Genomic DNA, 27,819 nt, shown 5'->3' with positions numbered 1-27,819 from the left:
TCAGGCCGTGTTCCAAGACCACTTGAGATTCACCGTAAATGAATATAAACAGATGAGCTGTAGAGAAGACGAGTACGCAGCATCTTCTCAAGTTGAGAGAGAATTAAGGGGGGGGATGCAAATAAACTTCGAAGGCTCCGCGTGGCACTGAACGGGTTGCTTCGCGGGAACCGAAGTGTCGACGGAGGCACTTTTTCTTGTCACACTTTGTGCGTGAAGACGGATAGAGATGATAAACGCCGCTAAAAGCGTCTGGTCGGGACAATCGCGAGTCGCCGTTTTCTCTACTACAAAGGATCACGGAGACCCTGAGCGCAGGACAGCGTGGACACGTTTTTAAAGTCCCGCTACGGATAAAAAGCTGCTAGCTGGCTGGTCTTTTTTGCTCGGACTCGGTGCCAATTCATGAAGGTCACTTGCGGGCTAATGCAACAAACGACCGTGAGGAAGATAAGCTGATCAGGAAGGAGCCAATGAAGAGCATATAAGAGGCGCACGCAACGGGACACTCTATACGTAAAACTGACCCACACGCGGCTTCTTGACGAAAAAGATCGTAGCGCGAAAAGAAATGAGGGCAGACAATACTTCCACTCGGCCTAGATGGAACTATATCACCTCAACAGCACACGGGCACGAAGAAGAAATGTCCCCACTCATACATATGCATCCCTTATTCGTGCCCGTCTGTTTGAAAAAAACATTAAGAGGAGAGAGAGATACATGGAAGTGCCGCTGACGTGACTCTGTAGTATAATAAAGATAGATACGTCAACATATGCTCCAGGCAGAGACCCTCTACCGGTGTATGCCACAATCCCACTACTGCCTTGTACTACTACCCCGTGGTGTACACACATAAGGCTCCAGTCTTACGACGTGCACAAGAGTAGGTGGTGGTGGCGTTGAGTGCGCTTCAATGGCGACTCACTGTATTTTGTAGGGGAGGTTAGAGACCATGAGTAGAACTTTGTATGGTCCGTCATAGCAAAATGAAAGGTTTTCTAGAGGCCGATGTGACGACATGGGGTCTACAAGAGTAGTAGAGAACCGGGTGCATACGAGACTTCACTGTGGTGACGAGCGTACCGATCTTTCTGAGAGGATTAAGGAATTATGCGTCGTTCTCAGGCAATCTGTCGTTCTGCGTCGGCTCGTTCTATGGCTTCGCGGACGTATGTCACAGGAGAGCTGGAACCAGCAGGAAAGAGTGTATCAAGAGGCAGAGAGGCTTGATGTCCATAAAGAAGGTAGAAAAGGGAATAGCCTGCGGTGTCATGTTTGGAGGAGTTGTGCGCGAAGGTGACGAAGGGTAACGATGCATTCCAATCGCGGTGGTCTGGAAAAACATACATCGACAAGATGTCCGTGATAGTGTGACTCGGGCACTCTGTAAGCTCATTAGTTTGTGGATGGTATGCCATTGTGAACTTGTCGTTCGTGGAACGGGAACGTACGATATCCTGGGCGACGTGAGATAAAAAGTATCGGTCTTGGTCAGTACCGAGCTGTCGAGGAGCACCGTGATGCAAAATGATGTCGTGCTGTTGAAAGTCTGCGACATCGGTAGCGCAGCTGGTTGGGAGAGCGCGGGTGATCACGTAACGTGTCGCGTAGTCGGTCACCATGACAACTCATTTGTTCCTGGATGCAGAAGTGGTAAATGGCTCGAAAAAGTCGAGCCCTACGCGGTAGAATGGTTCTCCAGATAGCTCAATAGGGTGAAGGAGGCCAGCTGCAAGCGATGTTCAGCGTTTTCGACGTTGACGAAGGTCGCAGCTGGCGACATACTTTTGCACAGAGCGATATAGGCGTGGCCAGAAAAAAACGACACTAGACGCAATCATAAGTGCGGGTGACTCCCAGGTGACCAGCGGCAGATTCATCGTGAAGCTGTCGGAGAACATATACATGCAAATAGGAAGGCACGACGAGAAGGTGGTCAGGACCATTGAGGTGCATGTTGTGGCGGCAGAGAACCCCTTCATGAAAGAAATACAAGTTCAGAGAAGTGGGTGGAGTAGCGTAACTCAGGCTTTCTATGATGGGAAGTAAATCCGGGTCGCGTTGTTGCTAAGAAGCGATATCAAGAAAGTCTGGTATTGATAAGACGGAAGCCCAAGTAGCTCTCTCTGGGGCACCTGGCGGATCCCCTGCATACCGTGACAGGCAGTCGGCGTCCTGATGAATGTGACCAGATTTACACACGACCGAAAAGGTGTGTTGTTGGAGGCGGAGAGACCAACTACCGAGACGTCCCGTGGGATCCTTCAGAGACGACAGCCAGCAGAGCGCATGATGATCAGTTACAACAGTAAAACTGCGACCGAACAGGTACGGGCGAAACTTAGCGACAGCCCAAACAAGAGTAAGGTGCTCTTTTTTGGTGATAGAATAATTCTTCTTAAGAGGGGACAACAGGCGGCTGGCGTAGGCGATGACGCAGTCACGTTCATGCTGACGCTGAACTAAAACAGCACCAATTACGTGGCCACTCGCGTAAGTACGAACTTCTGCCGGTGCGGTCTGAATGAAGTGGGCTAATGTTGGCGTAGTCGTGAGGGCTTCAATGAGTGCCAAAAATGCAGCACTTGAGGCGAATTACAAGTAAATGGAGCGTCTTTTTTAGGAAGCTCGGCAAGAGGCCGCGCAATATCGGCAAAATTCCGGATGAAGCTCCGGAAATAGGACCATAAACCAAGGAAGCTCCGGACATCCCTAGCAGAAGAGGCTACGTGAAATTGAGTCACTGTGCGAATTTTGACCGGATCAGGCTGTTTCCCAGATGGGTTATTGATGTGGCCAAGTACAGTTATTTCGAGACGGCCGAAACAGCATTTGGAGGAGTTCAGCTGGAGACCAGCTTTGCGGAATACTTGAGGAATACTGGACAGTCACTCAAGATGGCTTGCAAACGTAGGTGAAAAAAAAACAATTATATCATCTAAGTAGGACAAGCAAGTAGACAATTTGAAACCGTGCAGAAGGAAATCCATCATGCGCTCAAAGGTGGCCGGCGCATTGCAACGATACATTGGTATAACCCATCGGGGGTTACAAATGCTGTATTTTTTCGGTCCCGTGGATCAAGAGCGATCTGCTAATAACCAGATCGAAGGTCAATGGACGAAAAAAACTTTGCGCCATGAAGGCAGTCAAGGGCGTCACCTATTCTTGGTCAGGGGCAACGTCCTTCTTAGTTACCTTGTTGAGATGTCTATAGTCGACGAAAAACCTCCATGTGTTGTCCTTATTCTTGACAAGCACGACTGGGGTTGCCCAGGGACTAGAAGAGTGTTCGATGACGCCTTTGGCGGGAATTTTCTCCACCTTTTTCTGGATGACAGAGCGTTCGGCAGCGGAGACACGGTAATGGCGGCGATATATTGGGTTCGCATCCCCGGTGTTGATGTCATGGGTCACAACTGATGCCCGACCAAAGGTCGGTTGTCAAGATCGAATATATCCGCATAGGATGTCAAGAGACGGTGGAGGTCTTGTGCTTCGGAGGGCGAAAGATCTGGTGCTATCATTTTGGCAATGTCAATGCTTGGACAGTTAGGCACCGTGAGCAAGCTGACGTGTGGAGGTGGTTGCTCAGCTGACAGTTCAGAGATAACAAACTCTTGAAATGACGACACTACGCCTAATTTAATACCAGCAGGCAGCACGTGCGCGGAGAGACTAAAGTTCAAAAGAGAAATATAAGTCTCGTTATGGCGTACTATGACCTTGGTGTGCGGGACAGCAATAGAATGCTTTAGCATAACATCGGTAATTGGTGAAACGACACATTCACCACCGTGCAAAAGCGGATCACACATGAGCTGCACGTAAGTCGCGGCTTGCGGCGGAAGATGCAGGAACTCGGTGGCACAAAGGTGACTTTGAGAATCATGGGCAACAGCGGTGTCAAAAGGCAGTTCAAGCTGAAGAAGGCCCATCGAGCAGTCGATAAGGGCGGAGTGTGCAGAGAGAAAGTCGAGACCGAAAACCACGTCATGTGGGCACTTCTCAAGCACGGTTAGCAATACGACGGTCTGACGGCCAGCAATGGGCGAGGACTTCTCCCCTGCCGTACGTCATGCGCGCAAACAACTAATTGCTTTTGCAAGAACTAAGTCAATAGCTTTCACCGTGCGCTTCAAAACCCTCTTTCTCAGAACTAAACGCTCTGTCTTTGACGAGACATCGCAGTCTGGGAAAGAATTAGAATAGAAGTCATCCCGTCCTCGACCAAAGCCAACCTTTCCCAAGTTGTCCCCAAATTAGCCTTTTCGTTTTCTATGTCCTTCACTAACATTAGAAGTATGATTTTAAAGCGCGAACATATTTCGAATCTGGCTTTGTCATCCAACAGCGACTTTCTTATATTAAACGAAACATGGTTAAATGACAGCGTCTCTGATCAAGAGGTCTCGGCCGATTTGGTTAATTTTTAGCTATTTCGGAAGGACCGAAAAGTAAGAAGGGAGGAGGAATTCTCATTGCCATAAACCAAAAAAGAACCTGCTCGTTAGTTAACCTCTGATCTGACCTTGAAATAATTTGGATTCTTTGTTTTGCTAAGCCCCAGTCAGTATTACTTGGCGTCTGCTACAGGCCCCCGAATAGCTGTCCTGACTTTTCTAATACCTTACCGACGTCTTAAGCAAAGTTATAAAAAGGTATCCCAACGCCCACGTAGTTTTGGTAGGTGATTTTAATTTTCCGGGTAATAACTGGCTTAACCGAACCATGCCGTCACAGGCACATAGCGAAGCCGAGGCTTTGCTGGGCGTTTGATTAAATTTAAATCTTTTACAGATGGTAACTGCACCAACACGCGTAACACAAGAGTGTGAAAATATTTTGGACCTAATACTAACCAGTCACCCAGATGACATGGTCTCGATTACTTATCTCCCCGAAATAAGTTACTATAAGTTCATTCATACCAAATTCACATTTAAACTGTTAATTCGTCAAAACACCCACAAAACCATTCGTTTGTACGACAAGGGGAATTATGAAGCAATAAATTTGGCGCTTAACGCATTCTTATCCGGTTTAGAAACTACTTTTTCTCCCGGTCCCTCGAAGAAAACTGAACACTGTTTAAGGACAAGGTCAATGAATTGACTCGCAGGTTTATTCCGAAATCCCGCTTCCGCACAAACTGCCAAAAGCCATGATTCTTTAAAACTCTGAAAAGAAAAAAAAACGCCTGTTTAGGTTATCAAAAAGACTAGAAGACTCGGAAAAGTGCCAGAAATACTACGCAGCTGAAAAAGCTTACTTATGCGCAGTTCAAGACGCAAAGAATTATTTTTTCAACAATGGCTTACCAAGCATGCTGACTAACAACCAAGAAATATTTTGGCAGGTTTTGAACCCCCCGCATACTGCCCCAATTACTCTTACCAGTGAGTCGGGTGACGTATTCACCGATGATCAATGCGCCAACATCTTCAACACCGCTTTCTTATCTGTGTTTACCAAAGAAAGTAACGTGACATTTACAATAGCACCCACTATCATAAAATATGCTATGCCACCGGTATCGTTCACTGCTAATGAAATTATGTACTTAATCGACAAATTAAAACTTTCCTCCTCTTCTGTTATTGACGAAATCAACTCCGAATACCTTAAGAATACAAAACATATTTGTGCATCTTTTCTATGCTTGCTCTTCTTACAGTCACTTTTAAGAGAACGCCTACCAGATGACTGGAAAAACGGGAAGGTCGTTCGAATTTTCAAATTGGCTAACAAAAACTCGCCATTAAACTATCGTCTCATATCTTTAACCAGCGTGCCCTGTAAATCATGGAACACGTCATCTACACGCATATCATAGACTTTTTTGATTCAAACAGTTTTTTTTTCCATCCAGCACAACATGGGTTCCACAGAGGTTTCTCTTGTGAAACGCAACTGGCGTTATTTGTTCATGATTTGCATACTAACCTGGACTGTAGCTTACAAACCAATGCCGTATTCTTGGATTTTTCCTATGCATTCGACAAAGTACCCAATTCTTGACTGTTACTAAAACTTTCCCAGTTAAATCTTCACCTGAACTTACTAAATTGGATCACAGAATTCCTTACAAACCGCTCCCAGTCTGTTAATATCAACAACCGTACCTATACTCCTCTTCCAGTAACGTCCGGAGTACCCCAGGGTTTGGTTCTTGGTTCTCTTTTATTCTTTATATACATAAATGACTTGCCGTTTTGGGACGTTAAACCCCACAAATCAATCAATAAATGACTTGCCTTCAAACCTAACCTGTAAAACCCGCCTGTTTGCTGATGACTGCGTTATATATGACACTGTTACTGAAACTTCAAAACAGTCATCCTTACAAGCCAACCTAAACTGCCTCCAAGAATGGTGTGAGTGCTGGCTCATGCAACTTAACCCGAGTAAATGTAAAGTCGTTTCATTCCATCGCCGTCGCATTCCAATTGTGTATCCGTACACAGTTAATGCCATCCATCTAGAAAATGTTCCGTCATACAAGTGTTTGGGCATCACTCTTCGTAGCGATCTTTCATGGAACATACACGTCACTAATATCATTTCATCTGCAAATAAAACACTGGGTTTCCTTAAACGCCATTTATGACTCGCTCCACAACACGTAAAATTACAAGCATACAAATCCATCGTTCGACCTAAACTAGAATACGCATCGCCAATTTGGGACCCTCGACAATCTTATCTTACACATGCCATCGAATCGCTTCAAAACCAGGCCGCTAGATTCATTCACTGTTCATACGCTTCCATTGTCAGCGTATCTGGATTGAAAGCAGAATCCGGTTTACCAGATCTAGAACTTCGTCGTCGTATTGCCAGCCTGTCATTGTTCCACAAACTTTTTCATAGTTCCTTGCATGCCCCACCTTATATTGTTCCCGCAACACGCATATGTAACCGCACGAGCCATTTGCTTCAAGTTGCTAGGCCACATTCCCGGAAGTTACGTTCCGTTTTGGTTCTTTCCACTCGCCTCTCGCTTGTTGCGCGACATTTGCTGCTGCCGCCAAGGAAGCCGAAGACGAGAACTTTTCATCTGCTGGCACCTTGAGGAAACGACCGCTCCGACATCATCTGAAAAAGAGAGGTTTATTCGTTTCTTTTTTTCCCTCTCCCTGCACCCCTGGTTTTATCGCCTGTCTCCCCATTCAACGACTCCTACAGTCTAATTGTAACACACGGATGTGGTTCTCCTCGACTCCCGGTTGGCTGCCTTTGAAAGTGCCAGGCCCGGATTTCTCCTCGCCACAACCTCGAAGACTCACCGCCTCTTGCCCACTCATCGGTTCTCCGCCGTCGCTCAGGTTTCTTTCACCCCGGTTCCCGGAATGATCGACAACGGGCGTTGTCGGGTCGTAGGAAAGTGCCTCCGAGTAAGTTCCCGCGATGCGGGGTTGACAGGCCATCAATACAATTGGCCCGTGCACAAATGCCGTCGGCTCCGCTGATTCTGCTTGTCCGGCGGACCCGCACGTGCACCTTCCATCCTTGCAGCCTGGCCCGGCCATCTGCAGCCTGGCTTGGTCTCCTGTAAGGCGCCATAATTGTACCCCTTGGGGCACGGGAGTTGTCACGTCCTTTGTGACCAGCAGACAGTCATCGTCCCGCATTCCGGTGGCCCTGCTTCCTTGTTGGCGAGGGGTGGGTAACAATAAGGCATTCGGGGAACGCACGAAGTTCAAGCCCAACACCGGACTTCCACTTTTTCTGCCTCCATTTTTTCACGTACCGCACCAGACTGAAACGACCTTCTCAGTGAAATCGCAACCATTTCCTGCCCATCATCGTTCACAGAAAATACCAATAAGCACTTTCTATGTAAAATCTTTGGCTTCTTTGTTTTGTCTTTATAATTACCCACCTCTTATGTAATCTTCGCGGTTATTTAAGGCAATAAAATGAAATGAAATTAAAAACACACGCGAGAAAACCACAGTAAAAAAACATTTACACCCAAAAGGTGGTAAAAAAGATGCTTTTACGAGAAAGCACCCTTTGCAACACACTTTAACACCCATAAATGCTCGATTGAAAAAAAGCACCCCATTTGTTTGGGTGCTTGTATCGATAGCACCCTGAAATAGGCTCTTAGTGTCCTTTTGTACTTGAGAAAGATGTAGGTGACGATTCTACAGATGGAATATGCAGCAAAAGAAGAACACATAATTATATTATTTGGGATTTTACAACTCAAAAACCTCGATATGATGATGAGGGTCGTCGTAGTGAAAAGCTCTAGAGATTTTGACCATTTGGTGTTCTTTAATGAGCGCTGATATTCCACAGTGCACAGGCTTCTACCTTTTCGCCTCCATTTTAATTCGACTGCCACGGCCGGCATCGAACCCACGACCTTCGCATTGGCGGCCGAGCAGCGTAGCTACTGCACGAATATTTGGACCTTGCGTTAAATGACGGCCTAATTGACTTCGAATTTGTGAAGGTGTTCTCCGAATACAGCAGAATGCATGCAGAAACAAATCGCGTTTCATCTCTAATGGCAATTAACTGCAATACATGTTACGAAAGCTTTTCTTGGCGCTGGTTATAAGCTACATGTTTGCTATGGATTATATACAGGAACATAATGTTCGCCCGAGTATGGGTGTGTGCGCGTGAGCCTGCGCATGTGTTCTTGTGTAAGTGCGATTGTGTGTACACCCGTGCATGTGTGCGTACGCATGTATGTGCGAGTCCGTGCTTGTGCTAAGCGTGCCTGTGCACATGTGTACGCCCATGCATTCATGCGTTTACGGTCGCGTGTGTGTGTGGCCGTATGTGTGTATACGTGTATGTGTGTGCGCCTGTGAATAAGTATGGTGCGCCCTCGAATTTCATGTGTGTGTGTGTGTGCGGGGGGGGGGGGGGCACTGCTTCTAGTGTTTAAGGTCCCACACCTGTTCAGACTGGAAGTCTATATGGGAGGTGGCTTAAGGAATGGTGGTGGTCAACGCACTGTACACGGACTATTCAGTACAAGGAAAACAGCTGCACATTCTCGTACCTCATCGTTGCTGACGAACTTGCTGTGGAAGCTGATTAGGTACGCTGAGGCGCTTCTACGTTCAAAAACATGGGTTATGACCAATTTACACGGAAAGCTGTCACTGCACTTATGCACAACCATCGTTTATATTAACAACATTTAACAACAACGTGCCCTGCCTTTGCTACAGGTGCTTAGCTAGCTCAGTGTGCAACCATATGGAAATATGTGCTGATCATGTGGTCGGCAAAAAGTTTCTTATAACAGCCTTGGCACGTTTCGTGGTGCGTGACAAGCCTTCTAAACATCCGCGACTGCTGTATAATTTGTTCCAGCTTCGACTACGCATTCAGTGTTTGCGGCACTATACGCGGAATTGCCAGACACGGACAATGCGAAAAGAAATTCCTCTGAAGACGGTGTAGCGATGCTCTCCCGCTAATGCCACCGAGGACGAAATAATTATTGTTTCTGGTCATTCCAGGGTGCACTTTGTTTTCCGCAAGTTTTGCTTCGCTATTTTTCGCCCACTGCAGTCGTGTTCCGTGAAAATACTCAAAGAACCCGAGGCTGGTAAATAACTTGCGCCGCTTTACGGCTGGGTGGAAGGAGAGTTGCCATTTACAAGGAGTTATTCTTGAAGCGCAATTCGATTGCCTTACGTGTCGAAACGCCGCCCACCGTATGCGCCATAGCATTTGCCTTTCGGCGCCCTCTTGGCGGGTTTCCCGCTCACCCCACTCACCCGGGTCAGCCTTGCCCTTGCAACGGCGGTGTAGGTAAGCGAATAGTTGCGTCACCGAACACCTGCATTGACAGCTGCAGCGCCGCTGCCAGTGCCTCCTCCTTCTCTCTCTCAACGTTACTCTCTGTCTCATCCGCCTTTAAACTGCGTTGCGTTGGTCTGGGGTCAGGGGTATTGGTCGTTAGGTGAGTTCTAGCGAACAGGCGCATCTTCAATGGTAGTCATGCATGACACCGTGTTCGAAGTGACACTCAGATTAAGGAATATTCATGAAGCGGCGGACACGGACAACGTGATCCTGTTACAGGTGAGTGTACTGTTTGCGTAGGTAGTAATCATACAGCGCTAGCAGGGCGCCTGCAGCAGCTCTGCCGAAGTAGGCTGCCAGTCATTTACAACAGCATGCATTCGCGGTCCTGTCGCAGATGCCCGATTAAACGTGTGACTTAACGAGTTCACACTGCTATGCGCGATGTTGTGTAAGTGCCTGCATCACTCATACAGTGAGTGATGTGATCACTTAACAAGGGCGTGATTAGTTGCTGATTGCACAATGTCTCTACACTGCTCAAAGTGATTGATATTGTTTCAAGATGCGCTTTAGGCTACATCGTAATAACATTTCTATTAATATTCAAATGTGTAACTTGCTTCTGCAGGTGTAAGCGTAAAAAAAGAAAGAAAAAGAAAAATTTATGTACAGAGGCGCACTGTTCAAAATGGCTTTTCTTTGCTTAAAGACGGTATAGTTTGAAGTGCTGATATGCCGCCATGCTCCCAGAACGTGCACGTCGGTCTTTTAAAATATTTAGGACACATGTCACCAGCAACAGGAAAAGATCTAGTAGACTTCCAAAGGCGCGTTGTTGTGGTCATCGCCGTGCGTTGTTTTTCCTCGTTTCTGTTTGCTGGTTTCGTGCTTTGCTTTCATCTGCAATAACGTTCGGCGTTATACCAGAATCGAGTGAGTATACGTGACTGTGGGAGCTATGTGCGGTAGCTCTAGCATAAGCCATGGCTGCTACAACGTAGATGGCGTCCGTGCGCATTGGTGTCGTTCGAGCGCTCCTACTTGCTTGATTGTGTTTAACTGAGTGTTTAGGCACGGGTTACGTTTGTAAATTCCGTGGTCAATAATCACTAATAGCGTGCCCTTGATTGCCATCAGAGGATGGGCTTGGTTGTCCAAATATGTCAGACGCTTTTTCTGAAAGGAAGCTTTGAAGAAATTTTTTAAAAAAGAAATACTTTCATACGTGCTTGACAGCGCTTATTGCAGGCCCACAACTCTTTAAAAACTGGACGAGCTATCACATCTTTTATAAAATTACAATGAATTAAGATGATTGAATTATAGATGACGAATTTTTGTGCAAGATTAGATGCACAAAATACATGTTCGCAGCCCTACTCCAAGAAAGAAGGCAAATAGGAAGCACAGCATCAAAATAAGATCAGATGCCATAAACGGAGCTTCTTGTGAGGGTAGAAATAACTAGAAAATTGTTCATTTTTGATGCCTTTATAGAGGCAGTCAGAATTGCACTGATTGCTGAATTGTCACAATTTCTCAATTTGTTATAGGCTTGAATAAAATAGGTAGATCTTTTACTTTTTTTGCAGACCTCTTCGCTAGTGCCACGCCCAAGATCATTTGTTCTCATGTAAAAGAGAAAGCAGAGATGCCTTCTCTGTTTGTACATGAAGAGGTAAGTTTCTTGTGCGCTTTGATAATTGCTTCATGTTCTGAACGTTGTACTTTAAGAATTTTTTTTCACACTGGCTCACTACCCTATAAGAAATTTGATTCTTAGCTGAGTTCAGGCTTTCGTAAGTGCCATTTTTGAGCTGTAGTCTTACACTTCAACTCAATTCGGGAAGTTGCTGTATGCTGGAAAACTATGTTATCTTTATAATACGAAATTATTGGAATGTATGGGTTGTATGCTTCGAGTTCAGCGTATTGTCAATAACACGCCATTTCAAAGGATACACACTACACATTCTTCATATATGGTGCTGCCGGAACAGCACGAACATCATTTTATGAGAAGTCATATTTGCTCTTATTCCAGGACGAGAGCGCACCGCTGACGCCCTGCGTAGCCTACCCCGGCCCCAGCCTAGAGCAAGCATAGTTCCTGAACCTCCACGTGGATGACCGAAAAATCTTCCGTGTCAGTAATGACGAAGAAGGAGTGACCGCACTGATGAGTTGATTTTTTTATTTTCAACATTGTCTACGGCCGCAAAGCCTTTAACAACCATTGTGATAGAGCGGCTTTTTCTCGGCGTGAGTTTAGAGTTTATCGAAGAAGTTGTTCAGGCAGTACGACGCTGAAAATTTTAGTGTCACAACACCTGAACAACTTTTTCTAGTGTGGTTATGGTAGATGAACAAATATTGATATTTGTGTAAGTTATTTTGCCTAATTATAACTGAACCATTTCATGCCAAACGTCCCAGCCACTTTGGTGACCATCTGAAATGTATTTGAAAAAAAATGTGCTGACTTATTGCGTTGAAAAAAGTGAACTGCTCGAATATTTCAGCGAGAAAAAAAGTTTTGTTCATGTGGCTGGCTTCTGAACTTCCTGGCATAATGCCGTCTGTGTGCTGTTTGTGGAAAATTTCATTTTAAAAGTACCGCTTATTTTTTATAAAGCAACAACAGTCTATATGTTAAGTAAATGTGCTTGTGTAAGGTATTTGAAGCTCAGTTATATTAGTGCATTTTTTGCAACATTCGCTTCCAAGAATCAATCCAAAATGTGTGACGTTTGCATTTTTCCTTGCGATATTACATGTTGTATGAATATCTGAGCAGTGAATACTTACTCCACAGAAAGTACATTTTGAGGAAAAATATCTTTAGACCTCTCAAGCAGCTGAAATGTGCGAGAAAACATCACAAATTTCACAAAAACGCGATTTTTGTCCGTATGGAGATGCAATTTGCTCCATGTTTTGATACAATGAAAACTCATCATTATACATAAATTGTAAGAAAATAGAATTCTTTCTATAATAGAAATCCTATCACAAAAAGGACAGGAAAGAGCGCTGTCAACTGAATTTTATTGAAGGTGCTACGAGCGTTTTCATACTCAGCGCAAGAACAGGGCTCATTTGCAACAACACATGAGTGACCATGACAAAATAGTTTTAACCAAGAAAAGAATACTCTTTTTCGAAAAAGATGAGTGAAGGTGTACTGATGCTTTGATCCTTGGCCTTCCTGATAAAAAAGTTCTAAAATCTCGCATTTTTTCGCTTGCTTTTTTTTCAAAAACCATGTTTTCTAAGGACTACACTTACATTCTTTACGGCGTTTGGCCATGAGACTACTATAGCCCTTCTTAACATTTAAAGCATGCTGTCTTGCTCGATCATTGAAGCATTGCCCAGTTTGTCCTATGTTTACTTTTCCACATGTTAGTGGTATCTCATACACATAAGATTGGCATTCAGTAAACCTATTCTAGTGACGAATGGTGCAAGATTGACTATTCTTTTTGCTGTAAGTTCATGCTCTTTTGAAAGCTTGCAAGGGGTGGAAAACAACATTGTCCTATCTGTTGGCTCTTTTCCTACAATTGTGAGACACCTTATGTACGTAGTACCGTGTAACATGCAAATGTCCTTGGTCATATTGTTTTTCTTTTGGTCTTGTTTCATTTAAGTTTACTTTCTGCGGGAGGGTTTTGCAAACAAGTGTGATGATCCTGTTGGGGTATTGGCTGGCCCAGGAGTATCAGCCCAGGAGTGCTGAGAATGTTCTGCCTTTTGATAGTGGGCATTCAAAATTAGTAAAAAGAGGAATTGACACCACATGTATTCAGGCCACCCTTCAGAAGTCGTGTTAGCACAAGGGTGAGGTCAGGCTTAAAAACCAGAATAAAATACTAAAAGATGCTGGATATCCCAACAAAATCATCGCACCCGTTTGAGAAACCCTCCTGCAGAAAGTAAAATAAAGAAGAGAGGACCAACAAAAAAAAAACAATGACCAAAACCTTTGCATGTTATACCACATAACCTTTCTCTCAATAAAAAATAGCCAGCACATATGACATTAACGTGTTGTTTTCCACCCCTTGCAAGCTTTCAAAAGTGTGTGTACTAAAAAGTAATAGAAATAGTCAATCTTGCACCATTCGTCACGAGAATAGGTTTACTTAATGCCAATTAAAGTTTGTAGAAGTATTTTTTATCAGAAAGACCAATGATCAGTGCATCACTACACGTTCACTTATCCTTTCCGAGAGGGAGTATTCTTTTCTCAGTTAAGATTATTTTGTAGCGGTCATTCGTGTCGTCGCGCATGAGCACTGTTCTTGCACTCCGTCCAAAAGCGCTCGTAGCACATTCATTAAATTCAGTTGACAGTTGGTGCTCTTTTCTGTCCTTCCTGTCTCTTCCTCTAAGTTGTCGCGCTGTGGCTAGCACACAACCAAGATGAATCAACTCGCCCAAATTAAACTCTTGTTACGTAACACGTAGACCAATTTTCGTATAGAAAGAAAGAGCGGTGCTTCTAAAATAAAAACTTTTCACATACAAATCCTAGACGGCGTTCCAGGAAGTTCAGAAAGCAGCCACGTGACCAAATATATTTCCTCTCCTAAATATTCCAGAAGTTGACTATTTTTAATGCAGCACAAGTTTTTCGAATACATTTGAGATGGTTGCCAAAATGGCTGGGGCATTTGTTATAAAATGACCCAGCTGTGTCATTAGCCATAATTATGCATTACCTTTTTTGTTTTTTGTGTGTCCTGACTAAGTTTTGTGTTCGTTTTTAGCGTATTCTGGGTGTGACCATTGTATTGGTTTTTAGGTATTCGCTAAAGTTATATGTGCGAAAGCCCATATATGTTTGCATGTACATCATTTCTCATAACCAATTCTTATACATGCAGGAATACAAAGCTTAAACCACTGTGATTGTATACATTTGAAAACACTATCAGTATATATTTTGATGTGCATCTCTTCTTGTGAACGATTATGTACGCGAAGGAGTATATAGTGAAATCATTGTGATTGTATATATTTGAAAGAATTCTAAGTATATTTTTGCCTGTATTTCATTCCTATTAACCGATTGTGTACATGAATGAGTATTAAACTGGAAACCACTGGGATTGTAAAAACTTGACAGAAAATAGGGATATATTAGGGTGTGTTTCATTTGTATTCTCAATGTACTTGACGCAGTATACTAAACTGAAATCAGTGTAATTGTATGTTTCAAAGAATTGTGAATAAAGCGAAACTGAAAAACATAATAAACATTTCAGGTGTTGCGTGTGTAGTGTACGTATACGTGAACACGTTACACATCTGATGACAAAGTTATGTGGCAGAAGAAAAGTTTAAAGTTTTATTTGCCTATTAAATAAATGCCATATGCAACGGCAGCAAGGCTTAGTTTTCTGTAACGCGCATTATAAATATACTCTGAAGTATATATAGATCCGGCAGAAGTTCATACACGATTGTACGTGTTTATATTTTTGTCCACACGCAATGAATGGAGCTCGACAGGTGGCTCACCATTATTAATCAGGACCACTGTCTTCAACTAGTGTGTAATCAGTGCATGCTGATATCTATTAGTGCAATCTAAAAGAATACTTGCACCCCTGCCATGGGCAATCAACACCCTTGTGCACCCTTCTCGCACCCTCCTGAGTGGGTGCTAAAGAAGGGAAAGACATTGAAGGCACCCTTCTTGAAGGGTGTTTTTGTAACACCCTACAGTTCTTTTACATTACATCCAATTGTAAGGGCGCATAGAAAAGCACCCTTTTCAGAAGGTGCTGAATTAACACTCAGGGTGTCGTCCATGGGACAAGCCCATTTACACCTTTCTGGGTGTAAAAATCTTTACAGTGTGCACACGCCGAGAACGGTAGATGTGCTCACATCGGCAAGCATTACTGCACATTTAAGAGGTGGTGTAATCACTTCGCAGTTTAATACTAAGAACAGCAATCATGACTGAAATTTGTGCGCCAGTGTCTGTGAGGGCTGTAACAATTACGTCATCCTTCAAAAGGTCCAAAATATTGCGGCGTGTAGGAATCGTCAACAGAGGAATTGCAGACTGGGTCGTTAATTCAGCGTCACCTCCGGGAGCGGCATGGTCTAGTTTGCGGAGCGGCATGGTCTAGGTTGCCTTGTACGACCTGGGGTTGCGGGGCCCAGGTCGTACAAGGGACCTGGATTGATGACTCATCGGCGAGAGAGATCGGTGGCTTTGGGGTGATGGTGACCGGCTGAACCTTCGGCCCTGAACGTTAGTAGCAGAAGGCTGAGATTCGTATTGAGTAGAAAACCAACGAGAAGTGCCTTCAAAGCGACGCCATGTCCCAGTGTTCCAAGATGAATTTGACGTCCAAAAATCGTGACAGTAGCGTCCAATGTGTCCGGCGCGAGAGCAGTGAAAGCAGATAGGTCGATCATGCGATGTCCTCCATTCAGCAGGGTTCCGGTAGCGAGAAGAGTAGAGTGAAGAGTTCACCGGGATCTGGTTAACCTAAGCCGAAATTTCGGTAGTGCGAACAGATCAACCAGGTGCGATGCCGAGATTGGCTATTTCTTGGCGAACAACGTCTTGGATGAGGGAGATGGTGAAAGCGTTATCTTGAGGCCCGTCGGAAGCAATGGCTGCAGGACCCATTGCTTCAAGTTCGCGGCGAACGATCCGCGTGACATTTTTGGATGATGTAGCTTGCGTGAACTCGGGACAGTTTTCACACATCGAAATGGCTGCAGTATTAGGCAGATGCGCAAAGTGGCGGGTTATGCGACGGTTCTTAGCTTGCTCGAAGCGCTGACATTGCTTGACCCCCACGCCGACGGTGGCGCAATCTTTAACGATCTACAGATTAAAAGTGCCATTGGCGATTCCCTTTATTATGGGGGTGATTTTGTCAGTTTCGCTCATGTTCTCGTCCACCTTTCGACAGAGGCCCAATACGTCCTGCATATAAGATACATATGATTACTTCGATGTCTTGACGCGACATTCCAGGTCTTTCCTCGCGGCCTGCTGTCGTGCAAACGGCCTACTGAACAACTCGACAACCTTCAGTTTGCAAACAACTTAGCTGGTCAACTCCGACTAATGCGTCTCATACCAGGTGAGTGTCGTATCCCGCAAGTAAAATACAACGTTGGCCAGCATCAACGTATGGTCTCACTTATAGTATTAGCTCACGCGCTCATACAATGTGTATCAGATTGATTGCACACGTGCGTCGGGGTCTCGGCAACCAGTGACGTTTATTATCAGTGGCATGCTTTTATACCACGGAAGAAGGAAAGGTAGGAGGCCTTAACATCACTCGTTGTGAAGCCACGATGAAACCGGAAGTCGGCCATATTGACTATGCCAATTCTCTTTGATTGTTTATCTGAATGTAAAGTAGAAGGCACGACTCTTTCTCCGCCTTGGAAACCACGTGAGCTGCGCAGTGCCCGTGTCGTGACGATCCGAAACTAATGGAATGGGGCACAACACTCTGGGCCAGCGCGAGATCTTCGGCGAAATCATTTCGCATTAGTATTAACAGCAAGTAACAGCTCACCGACAACGAAGCAAGTACAAGAGAACGTGCGCTAGATGCACGGACAAAGGCGAGAGTTTTCACGTCTATAATTCGGCAACTGTACAGGCAACACGATCGGTCGTGCCCCTTCTACGGTTGCATTCCGTCACGCGGCCGACACAGCGTCCGGCCACTGTGTCCGTGTTCCGCGTAAAACTCACCGGCGTCAGCATTCCGTGACCATGGTGACTTTGAGCATGGCGCAAGTGACACTTGAACGCGGTTGCTGTTACGTTGAGATTACATACTGTCACGTAAGAGTGAGGGTAGCCCGAAGACAGGAGACCGGGAGGTTAGTAGAAATAGAAGGAGATCCGTTTATTTGGCGGACTTGCACCCACCAAAGGAAAACAGACACACCGGCTTAGCGGAAGGCGAACAGCGCGCTCGACGGCCGTCGGGTAATGGGAATGACCCACTGGAACACAAGGCGCGTTCGACGGCCGTCGGGTAACAGAAATGTCCCACTGGAACGCAAAGCGCGTTCACCATCCGAGATACAGTCGCCGGCGCTATCTCGTTATCAACGAATGGTCGACGTGCGGGCCATGATCTTCGCAGATGAGTCGCGGTGCAGTCTGGACCACGATAAGGCCGCGTACCGGAGGTATCGGCACGCGCAACACTATCCGCAATACGCCTCGTGGCATTACTCCCCTCCTCAACGTAAGCATCGACCCGATGGTTTGTTTAAAATAAAACCAAAACAAAAGAACAGCCTGTGCGAAAGTAAATGCCAAATAAGCACGAATCATGCACACATAAACAAAACAAGAGATGCAAACAGGGAGCCTCATTTAGCGCGCATGATAGGGCTTCAAACGGGCGACGTGTACCACTTCTTGTCGTGCGCGGCGTCGTTGGGATGAGCTAGCCCCGTCAGGGACCACTTCATAGTCCACTTCACCCACTTGATGGATGACTTTGTATGGGCCGAAATAACGGCGCATGAGTTTTTCGCTTAATCCTCGGCGGCGAACGGGCGTCCAAACCGAGACTTTGTCACCTGGCCTGCATGTTAAATCGCGTCTCCGCAGGTTGTAGCGTCTTGCGTCGTTTCGCTGTTGGTCTTTTTTGCGCAGACGAGCAAGCTGCCGGGCTTCTTCTGCGCGCTGAAGGTAGGCGGCCACGTCTAGGTTGTTTTCATCGGTGACATTAGGCAGCATGGCGTCCAGGGCAGTAACGGCATCCCTCCCATGGACGAGATTAAATGGTGTCATTTTAGTGGTCTCCTGCACCACATTGTTGTAGGCGAAGACCACGTAAGGCAGAATTAAGTCCCAGGTCTTGTGTTCTGTGTCCACGTACATAGCGAGCATATCGGCAATGGTCTTGTTCAAGCGTTCCGTGAGACCATTCGTCTGCGGATGGTACGCAGTTGTTATTCGGTGATCTGTATGACTGTAATGTAAGATTGCCTGAGTAAGATCAGCCGTAAACGCTGTTCCCCTGTCTGTTATTAGTACCTCAGGTGCGCCATGACGGAGGAGAATTGATTCGACAAAAAATTTGGCAACTTCTACAGCTGTGCCATTCGGGAGGGCCTTAGCTTCAGCGTATCGGGTAAGGTAATCAGTGGCCACTATGATCCACTTGTTACCGGATGTTGACGTGGGGAAAGGTCCAAGCAGGTCCATACCAATCTGTTGGAATGGTCTTGACGGGGGTTCAATTGGCTTGAGAAATCCAGCTGGTTTTGTTGGAGGTCTCTTCCGGCGCTGACATTCGCGGCAACTCTTGACGTACCGCGCAACGTCTGAGGAGAGGCGGGGCCAGTAGTATCGTTCTTGAATTCTGTGGAGTGTGCGTGTAAAACCGAGGTGGCCTGCAGTGGGTTCGTCATGTAACGCTTGTAAAATTTCTTCTCTGAGGCTGCTTGGGACGACAAGAAGGTAAGCTGCCTTATTTGGTGCAAAGCTCTTTTTAACTACCACCCCGATTTGCACACAGAAGGAGGATATCCCACGCTTGAACAGTGCAGGCGGTATGGAGGCCTTTCCTTCGATGTAGTTGATCAACTGTTGTAGGATCGGGTCTGAGCGCTGCTTTAATGCAAAGGTGCTGCTGCTGATAGGCCCAAGAAAGGCATCGTCGTCTTCATGGCTTGGTGGTGCGTCGACAGGGGCTCTTGAGAGGCAGTCTGCGTCGGAGTGCTTACGACCAGATGTGTAGACTACCTTCACGTCAAACTCCTGAAGCCGTAGGCTCCATCGAGCGAGGCGGCCAGAAGGGTCTTTCAAACTGGCCAACCAGCACAACGCATGATGGTCCGTTACGACCTTGAAGGGTCTGCCATATAAGTATGGGCGGAATTTCGAGGTGGCCCATACTATCGCAAGACACTCCTTCTCAGACGTGGAATAGTTCACTTCCGCTTTCGACAGTGAGCGGCTTGCATACGCGATGACGCGCTCGTAGCCCTTGTGCTTCTGAACGAGAACGGCACCTAAGCCGATGCTGCTGGCGTCTGTATGTATCTCAGTTTCGGCATTTTCATCAAAGTGACCCAGCACAGGCGGCGACTGTAAACGTTGTTGAAGTTCTTTGAATGCCTCACGTTGCTCAGCTTTCCATTCGAAAGGGGCGCCTGACTTGGTGAGCTGTGTCAAAGGGGCAGCAATGTGTGAGATGTTCTTGACGAAGCGTCGGTAATAGGCGCACAGTCCTAAGAATCGGCGCACTGCTCTCTTATCTTGCGGTTGAGGAAACTGTGCGATAGCGGCTGTCTTCTCGGGATCGGGTCTTACGCCATCTTTGCTTATAACATGGCCAAAGAACTGTAGTTCTTGATAGGCAAAATGGCATTTTTCTTGCTTCAGTGTCAGCCCTGATGACTTAATTGCGTCCAGTACCGTCCGGAGCCTTTTCAGGTGGTCGCTAAAGTTGGAGGCGAAGACGACCACATCGTCCAGGTATACGAGACATATTTGCCACTTGAGACCTGCCAGTACTGCGTGCATTAGACGCTGGAAGGTTGCTGGAGCGGAACAAAGTCCAAATGGCATCACTTTGAACTCATACAATCCATCCGGCGTGATGAAGGCGGTCTTTTCTCGGTCTCTTTCATCAACCTGAATTTGCCAATACCCTGTCTTCAGATCAATGGATGAGAAGTACCTTGCATCACTAAGACGATCTAGGGTATCGTCGATCCTTGGTAAATGGTACACGTCCTTCTTGGTTACACTATTCAACCGTCGGTAATCGACGCAAAACCGAAGACTTCCGTCTTTCTTTTTGACAAGGACGACTGGTGCCGCCCATGGGCTTTTCGATGGCTGAATTACATTGTCGTGTAACATTTCCTCAACTTGCTCTCGGATGGCCTGACGTTCACGTGCCGACACACGATAAGGGCTTTGATGGAGAGGGCGGATGTCTTCTTGTGTTATGATTCGATGCTTTGCCAGCGAAGTGTGTTGGACCTGTGAAGAAGCGGCGAAACAGTAGTCATAACGTCGAAGGAGGTTCTGGAGCAGTTGCTGCTTGCATTGATGCAAGGAAGGGTTGGTGTCGAATGACAGCTGCGAGTTGTGGGTCCGTGGGGTGATGGTCGCTGGATTCGAGAGGGCGAGGGTGTCACTGACTTCCGCGATTTCATTGAGAAAGGCAATGGTCGTGCCTTTGGCCAGGTGACGGTGTTCTTGGCTGAAATTTGTTAGCAGCACTGGGTCCTGTCCATTCCGGAAGTCCGCAATGCCTCTTGCGATTGCGATATCATGGCCAAGCAAAAGCTGTATGTTACCTTCAACGACGCCATGAGCATTTTCGGCAGTACCAGTGGTTACGGGGATTAGGGTCGTTGATCGGGGTGGGACGCTCACGTCATTCTCGGGCACACGGAGCGCTGCGCGATTATGTGGTGCCGAGTATGAATTTATGGCTTCATCCGAGGAAAGTTTGATGGATCTGGACGCCAGGTCAATAACCGCTTGATGTTGAGTCAAGACGTCCATGCCGAGATTGACGTCACGGGAGCACTGTGGGAGCACCAAGAAAGTGGCAAGGTATGTGTGACCATCGAATGTCACCCTTGCAGTACATCGCCCCGATGGGGTGAGGAGGTGGCCTCCCGCTGTGCGGATCTGCGGGCAGTCCCAAGCCGTCTTAACCTTCTTCAGTTGTGCTGTCGATGGCCCGCTGATGACCGAGTAGTCAGCTCCTGTGTCAATCAAGGCAGTTACCGGGTGGCCGTCGATAGATACTTCAAAATCGGTGGCACGTGGGCTGGAGTTGCGCGTCGGTTTTGGGTTCGGGTCACGGCTTCGTCTTGTTGCTTCGTTTTGCTTCGTCTCGCGGCTTGGGTTGTTGTGCGTTGTCGTCATCGTAGATGATGTGCTGTCGTCATATATGGTCGTCGATGGAGGGTCTTCAGCTTTTCCTCTTGAAGCAACCTCACCTCCAAAGGTTGCTGCTTTTAGTTTCCCCTACGGGGGCTTGGGGCCTTCTTCGTTCGTTGTTGCGGCGGTTCGGTGACGTGAAGCGTGGGGATGGCGGTGGTGGAGAACGGCTGGACAAGTACTCTGTATGGCGCAAGTAGTCTTCGATTGCCGGAGGTCGTTGTCCAGGGCGTGGCCGTGGTGCCCGAGATGAGAAGCCATGCAGTCCCATCCGCCTGTAGGGGCAGTGTCGAAGAATGTGGCCGGCCTCACCGCAGTGAAAGCATAGGAAACGGTCGTCGGGAGTTCTCCAGGTGTCGCATTTTCTTTGGCTCGGGCGTCTCTCGTATGTAGGGTGGGCGGGTAAGGGCGGACGGCTACTTGTTGCTGCAGCGTACCGTCGAGGACTGGGCTCGTTTCGTCGGGGTGGCCTAGTGTTCACTGCAGCGGCGTAAGTCATTGCTTCGGCCTCTGTTCGAGTCGTCGCTGATGAAGAGCCAAGTGCCTGCTGGACTTCATCACGCACTATGTCCAAGAGAGATGCTCCTTGGGGGGGGCTGGGGGGTAGGAGGTAGCAATCGGCGTAGTTCTTCCTTAACCACTTCTCGAATAGCTTCCCGCAGATTGTTGGTGGTTAGCCCACCTCGAATCAGTTCCGAGTAGAGCGAGCTGAGCTGAAACGGGCGATTGTATTGCCGAGTCCGGGCGTCCAGGGTCCTTTCTATGGTGTGCGCTTCTTCAGTAAATTCGGCAACTGTTTTAGGAGGGTTCCTTATGAGACCGGCGAAAAGCGACTCCTTCACCCCTCGCATTAGGTATCCGACCTTTTTGTCTTCGGTCATGTCTTGGTCCGCTCGCCTAAAAAGACCTTTCATTTCTTCGACGTACACGTTTAGGGTCTCATTGGGCTGTTGGGTCCTCGATTCTAGCAGCTGGGCCCTTTATTTTCGCATGATGCTGGTGAAGGTCCTGAGCAACTCATTCTTCAGAAATTCCCAGGTGGTCAGTGTGGTCTCATGGTTTTCATACCACGTTTTGGCGGGGCCGTCCAGGGAAAAGTAAACGTATCGCAGCTTCATTTCTTCATCCCACCTGTTTATGGTAGCCACGCGCTCGAATTGGTCGAGCCATTCTTCTGGGTCTTCAGCGGCATAACCATGGAAAGTTGGGGGCACCCGCGGCTGCTGCAGCATGACAGGGGTAGGTGATTGCGGGGTGCTCATGGTGGCTGTGGAAGCGTCCTTTCATGGTCGCGTGGGGTTTGGTAGTGGTCCCAGCTAAGGTGGCAGGTTTTGGACGCGGCGACTGCTTCGAGTATCTGTGTCTTCAGCGTCCTCGTTCTCTGCAGTGGCTGTTTTAAGGTCGTTTTTGTGGATACCCCGCACCTCCACCAGATGTCACGTAAGAGTGAGGGTAGCCCGAAGACAGGAGACCGGGAGGTTAGTAGAAATAGAAGGAGATCCGTTTATTTGGCGGACTTGCGCCCCCCAAAGGAGAACAGGCACACCGGCTTAGCGGAAGGCGAACAGCACGCTCGACAGCCGTCGGGTAACGGGAATGACCCACTGGAACGCAAGGTGCGTTCGACGGCCGTCGGGTAACAGAAATGTCCCACTTGAACGCAAGGCGCGTTCACCATCCGAGATACAGTCGCCGTAGCGTCTGGCGCTATCTCGTTATCAACGAATGGTCGACGTGGGGGCCATGATCTTCGCAGATGAGCCGCGGTGCAGCCTGGACCACGATAAGGCCGCGTGCCGGCGGTATCGGCATGCGCAACACTATCCGCAATACGCCTCGTGGCAATACACTGTTGGGGGAGAGTATACGAAGCGGAACAGAAAAGGCGTTTTAATACGCACATGCAAGTTGTTACTGTACACACACAACACGATACTACGTATGTGCACATGGTCCTCGATGAAGCTTAGTGGGCTCAACAGTGTCGTCCTTTGTCACAAGCTGGAGCACTGTCCAACTGTCACTGAAATTTCAAGGTATTCGTCGTCGTTCCGCTTCGTCATGGTGCCCAACGCAATTTCGCAGAACACTATAATTGCTTCATCCGCGTTATCCGCGTCATCCGCGTCATCCGCTACACGACACATGGATATGCACTAGTTCTACGCAATGTTGAGACCACACGATGGACAAAAGGATTTTTAAACGTTGCTAAGAGTCAAGTAACTGCCAGGAGAACACTGTGTAACTAATACCGCAGCGCAGAGCATTGATATTGGCCACGGCTCAGCAGGAGACCTGGGGAGGCACACATGCAACCACCAGCCATGGCTGCTCACTGCTAGACCAGCTCCACTACGCAACACGTAATCACAGCAACGCCACCACATTGCCCAGTGAATATGGCCGCCACGATGTCATTTCCTCCACACATTTCACGTAGCACGCCGGCTGGGCATGCCCTTTTCTATCTTTCCTTCATGCCTGTTTTATACAGTCGTGGCATGTACATGGTGGCCGCTTGCACTGATACAAATGTTACATGCTCTTTTTTACAAACAGAAGCATTGTTATTTACAATTAAACGAAACTGAAGATTTACAGGTTAATTGTTTTGTCGAAATTCTTCATCGTAGTTCCCACGGCAAGGCTGTCGTTTATCCCTTGTTGACTTGCGGACCATGGGGCTTGAAGGGCCGCGAATTTGATTGATTGATATGTGCGGTTTAACATACCAAAACCACCATATGATTATGAGAGACGCCGTAGTGGAGGGCTCCGGAAATTTTGACCACCTGGGGCTCTTTACGTGCACCCAAATCTGAGTACATGGGCCTAAAACATTTCCGCCTCCATCGGAAATGCAGCCGCCGCAGCCGGAATTCAAACCCGTGACCTGCGGGTAAGCAGCCGAGTACCTTAGCCACTAGACCACAATGGCGGGGCAAAGGGCCGTGGACAGCCTGCTCGTCCGAAGACTGAGGCTGTGCCGAAAGCATTGCTGGAGTCATATCCTCTCTTCTACGCGGTGAGCCATTGTGTTCAAAGGGCGGACCTCCACTAGTATCGCATACTTCCCCTGTCACTCGCACAGATGTCTGGCTGTTTTCCGCCGGCATTAGCAGAGGTGTTTTTCTGCTTCCCGAGGGCACCCTTGACGATGTGGCGTTGCTTTCCGGCACGAACTCAGTTATCGCACTGCTTTCAAATGAAAAATGCACCAGGGGCGTCTTCTGCTCGTTGAAAGGCTCAGCTGTTCGCCTGAGGTCTCGGCGGTTTCTTTGCAGTAGTCTTCCGTCGTCTGTGCGAACCAAGTACGAACGTGGACACGCTATCTTGAGCACCTTCACTTTCAAGTGCCAAAAGTTATGGTCAATAACTCTGACAGTGTCTCCTTGTTGAAGTAGTGGTAGCCACGTGCCTTTTTGCATCTTTTGTTTATGCTTCACGGGTTGCGACTCTGTTGCCTTGCCGCAGTGGTCTAGTGACTAAGGTTCTCAGCTGCTGACCCGCAGGTCGCGGGTTTGAATCCCGGCTGCGTCGGCTGCATTTCCGATGGAGGCGGAAATGTTGTAGGCCCGTGTTCTCAGATTTGCGTGCAGGTAAAAAACACCAGGTGGTCGAAATTTCCGGAGCCCTCCACTACGGCATCTCTCATATTCATATGGTGGTTTTGGGACGTTAAACCCTACATAGTGAGCAGTTGCGACTCTGTAGAGTGCTGAAACTCGGGGAGTGGTGTACGAGGGTTTCGGTGTATCATCAGCTCTGTTGGTGTCCTGCTGTCATCGAGTAGTGATGTTCTGTAGTTTAATTGGCCCCGGCAGAAGTCGCTTGCTGCACCGACTTTTTTTAACAAACTTTTGATGACCTGGAGTCTTCTTCTGCGAGGCCATTTGATCTAGGATCATAGGGACTACTGCTTATGGGAACTTTCGTTCCCATAAGCAGTACGCCCCTGACAACTGATAGCTCATTTGCGCACCTTTTGAGCTCACCTTCAATGGGCTGCGAAGCTTCCAGCCTTTTTATCACAATCTGCAGTTCAGGGTCTGCTGCGCTAGCCTCAGCATGTTCTCTCATTGTTTTGGGGCTTACTCGATAAGCCGAAATGATTAGAGCATAAGTTTCAACGTGCACAGAAAAATCACCCCGCAATTTTGGCACCTGAATGCGCGAAAGCATGTCTGCTATTATCAGCTTCTTCCCAGGACTGTGGTGCAACTGATGGTCGTACTTTAACATGCACAAGAAAAGTCTTTGCCGTCTTGGCGGTATATCACCAAGCCCTTTTTTAGAAATGGCTAGCAAAGAGCTGTGATATCTTTCCAATAAAATCGGCCTGCCCACGACAATTTCGCTGAACTTTTCCCACCCAAAAAACGATGCTCAGGACCTCCTTTTCAATCTGCGCGTACTTGCGCTCCGTGTCTTAACATTTTAGAAGCATAGCCAATTGAACGCCATTCTTCCCGTGCTTTTGCAACAATGAAGCTGCTACAGCGAAAGCCGATGCGTCGGCAGATAGCTTTGTGGGCAGTGAAGCATCATGGATTGCAAGAACAGGGGCTTTTGTAAGCATTTCGCGTACCTCATTCCATTCTCTGTCATGCTCTCTGTCATGCCGAAACTATCCCAAATGGCAGCCGTATAAAGCGGTAACGCCCAAAAGGGCGGCTGAACGAGCAAATTCGAGAAGTTTTCTCATCAAGCGGGTTTGATGAAATTCCCTGTTTGCATCCAGTTTGCTTAAATATTTCGCAGCTGCAAGCTCGCTCTCAATCTCTTCCCTTTGGGGCAGTTGAAGTGCTCCCTCTTTATCGCCCGATTCAATTTGTGGGGGTCCATGCAAATACGCGATTTTCTATTCTTTTTACGGACAACTACCAGTGGGCTCACCCAGTCGGAAGGTTCTCTAGCTTTCATGACGATACCAGCTGCTTCCAGGCAGTCCAGCTCTTCCTTGAGTTGGGGCCGGAGTGAAAGGGGAACCCTCCTCGCAGGCTCCGCAACTGTAACGGCATCGTCCTTCAAGGTCACTCTGTATTCCCGCTGCAGATTTGCGATACCTTAGAACAAATCTTAAAACTGGATTTCTATGCGTTTAGACAGGTTGCTCTCACTTTTGACGTCGTCAACGTGGTCGACATTCACCAAACCAAACTGCTCACTGGCTTTAAGCCCCACTATAGCCTGCCTTGCCTTCTTTTAGACAATGAACTCGACCGGGTGACTTTGAGACCCTAGTTGAACAACCAGCCGAACTTTTCCCAAGTGTTTGATTTCGCTCCCTTCGTAGCTGTGCAGAATGGCTTTCGTTGGCAGTGGAGGCTGTCTAGAATGCAGTGTCTCGAATATAACAAAGGGAATTAAGTTGGCTTGAGCACCCGTGTCAACATTCAGCTTTACGTCACAGCCATGTATGCGAGTGGAAACCAGCCAGTCCTGCTTTGAATTTGTCTTTTTGGTGCTGCCAGCCGCAAAAATTTCAAGCACGTCGAAATCGCTATCGATGTCCCGCTTTTCATCACTTCGCTGGTCCAGGTTATCTACCTTTGGCCGTTTTGTTTCGCAGCACACAGCGAATTGGTTTGGTTTGTTGCATTTCATGCAGATTTTATTATAATCAGCACATTGGCTAGCGTTGTGCACACTGTCACAAAAGCCGCATTTGCTTCTACTTTGATGCCTATACTAGGATTTGTCCTTGTGTTTAACGGTGGCAACACTTCTTTCCTTGTCCCATAATTTGCTGCGTGCAAGAGCAACTTCTGCTTTTGCTCCTTCTACAGCCACCTTGAGGGCCAATTTTTCTTTTGTCTAACAGCTTTTCTCGCAGACACTTGCTTGTAGTACCCAAAACTATCTGGTCTCGTAGCATGGACGCACGCATTATGACAAAATTACAGCTCCTAACTTTCAACTGCAAGTCTGTAGAATTGCTCAAATGGCTCGCCATCCGCTCTCAATCTGCTGCGAAACACGCACCTCATATGTCTCGTTAGTGTGTGGCCACCAGTAGGCTTCGAAGGGTTGCACCAGTTTGTCGTAGTCGAATTTGTCTGCTTCACTGATGCTCAAGGTGTTGAACACATCGA

General features: G+C 47.3%; 1 protein-coding gene across 1 annotated transcript in view; it reads right to left on the bottom strand.

Moving 5' to 3' along the window:
• LOC119176644 (rho GTPase-activating protein 6) overlaps nt 1-27,819 on the bottom strand; it is a 51,941-nt gene that overhangs the window by 15,114 nt on the left and 9,008 nt on the right. The window lies entirely within an intron of this gene.

Source organism: Rhipicephalus microplus, chromosome X, assembly GCF_043290135.1.
Source record: "Rhipicephalus microplus isolate Deutch F79 chromosome X, USDA_Rmic, whole genome shotgun sequence".
NCBI classification, from domain to species: Eukaryota; Metazoa; Arthropoda; class Arachnida; order Ixodida; family Ixodidae; genus Rhipicephalus; species Rhipicephalus microplus.
This window is presented reverse-complemented; position numbering and strand designations above follow the sequence as displayed.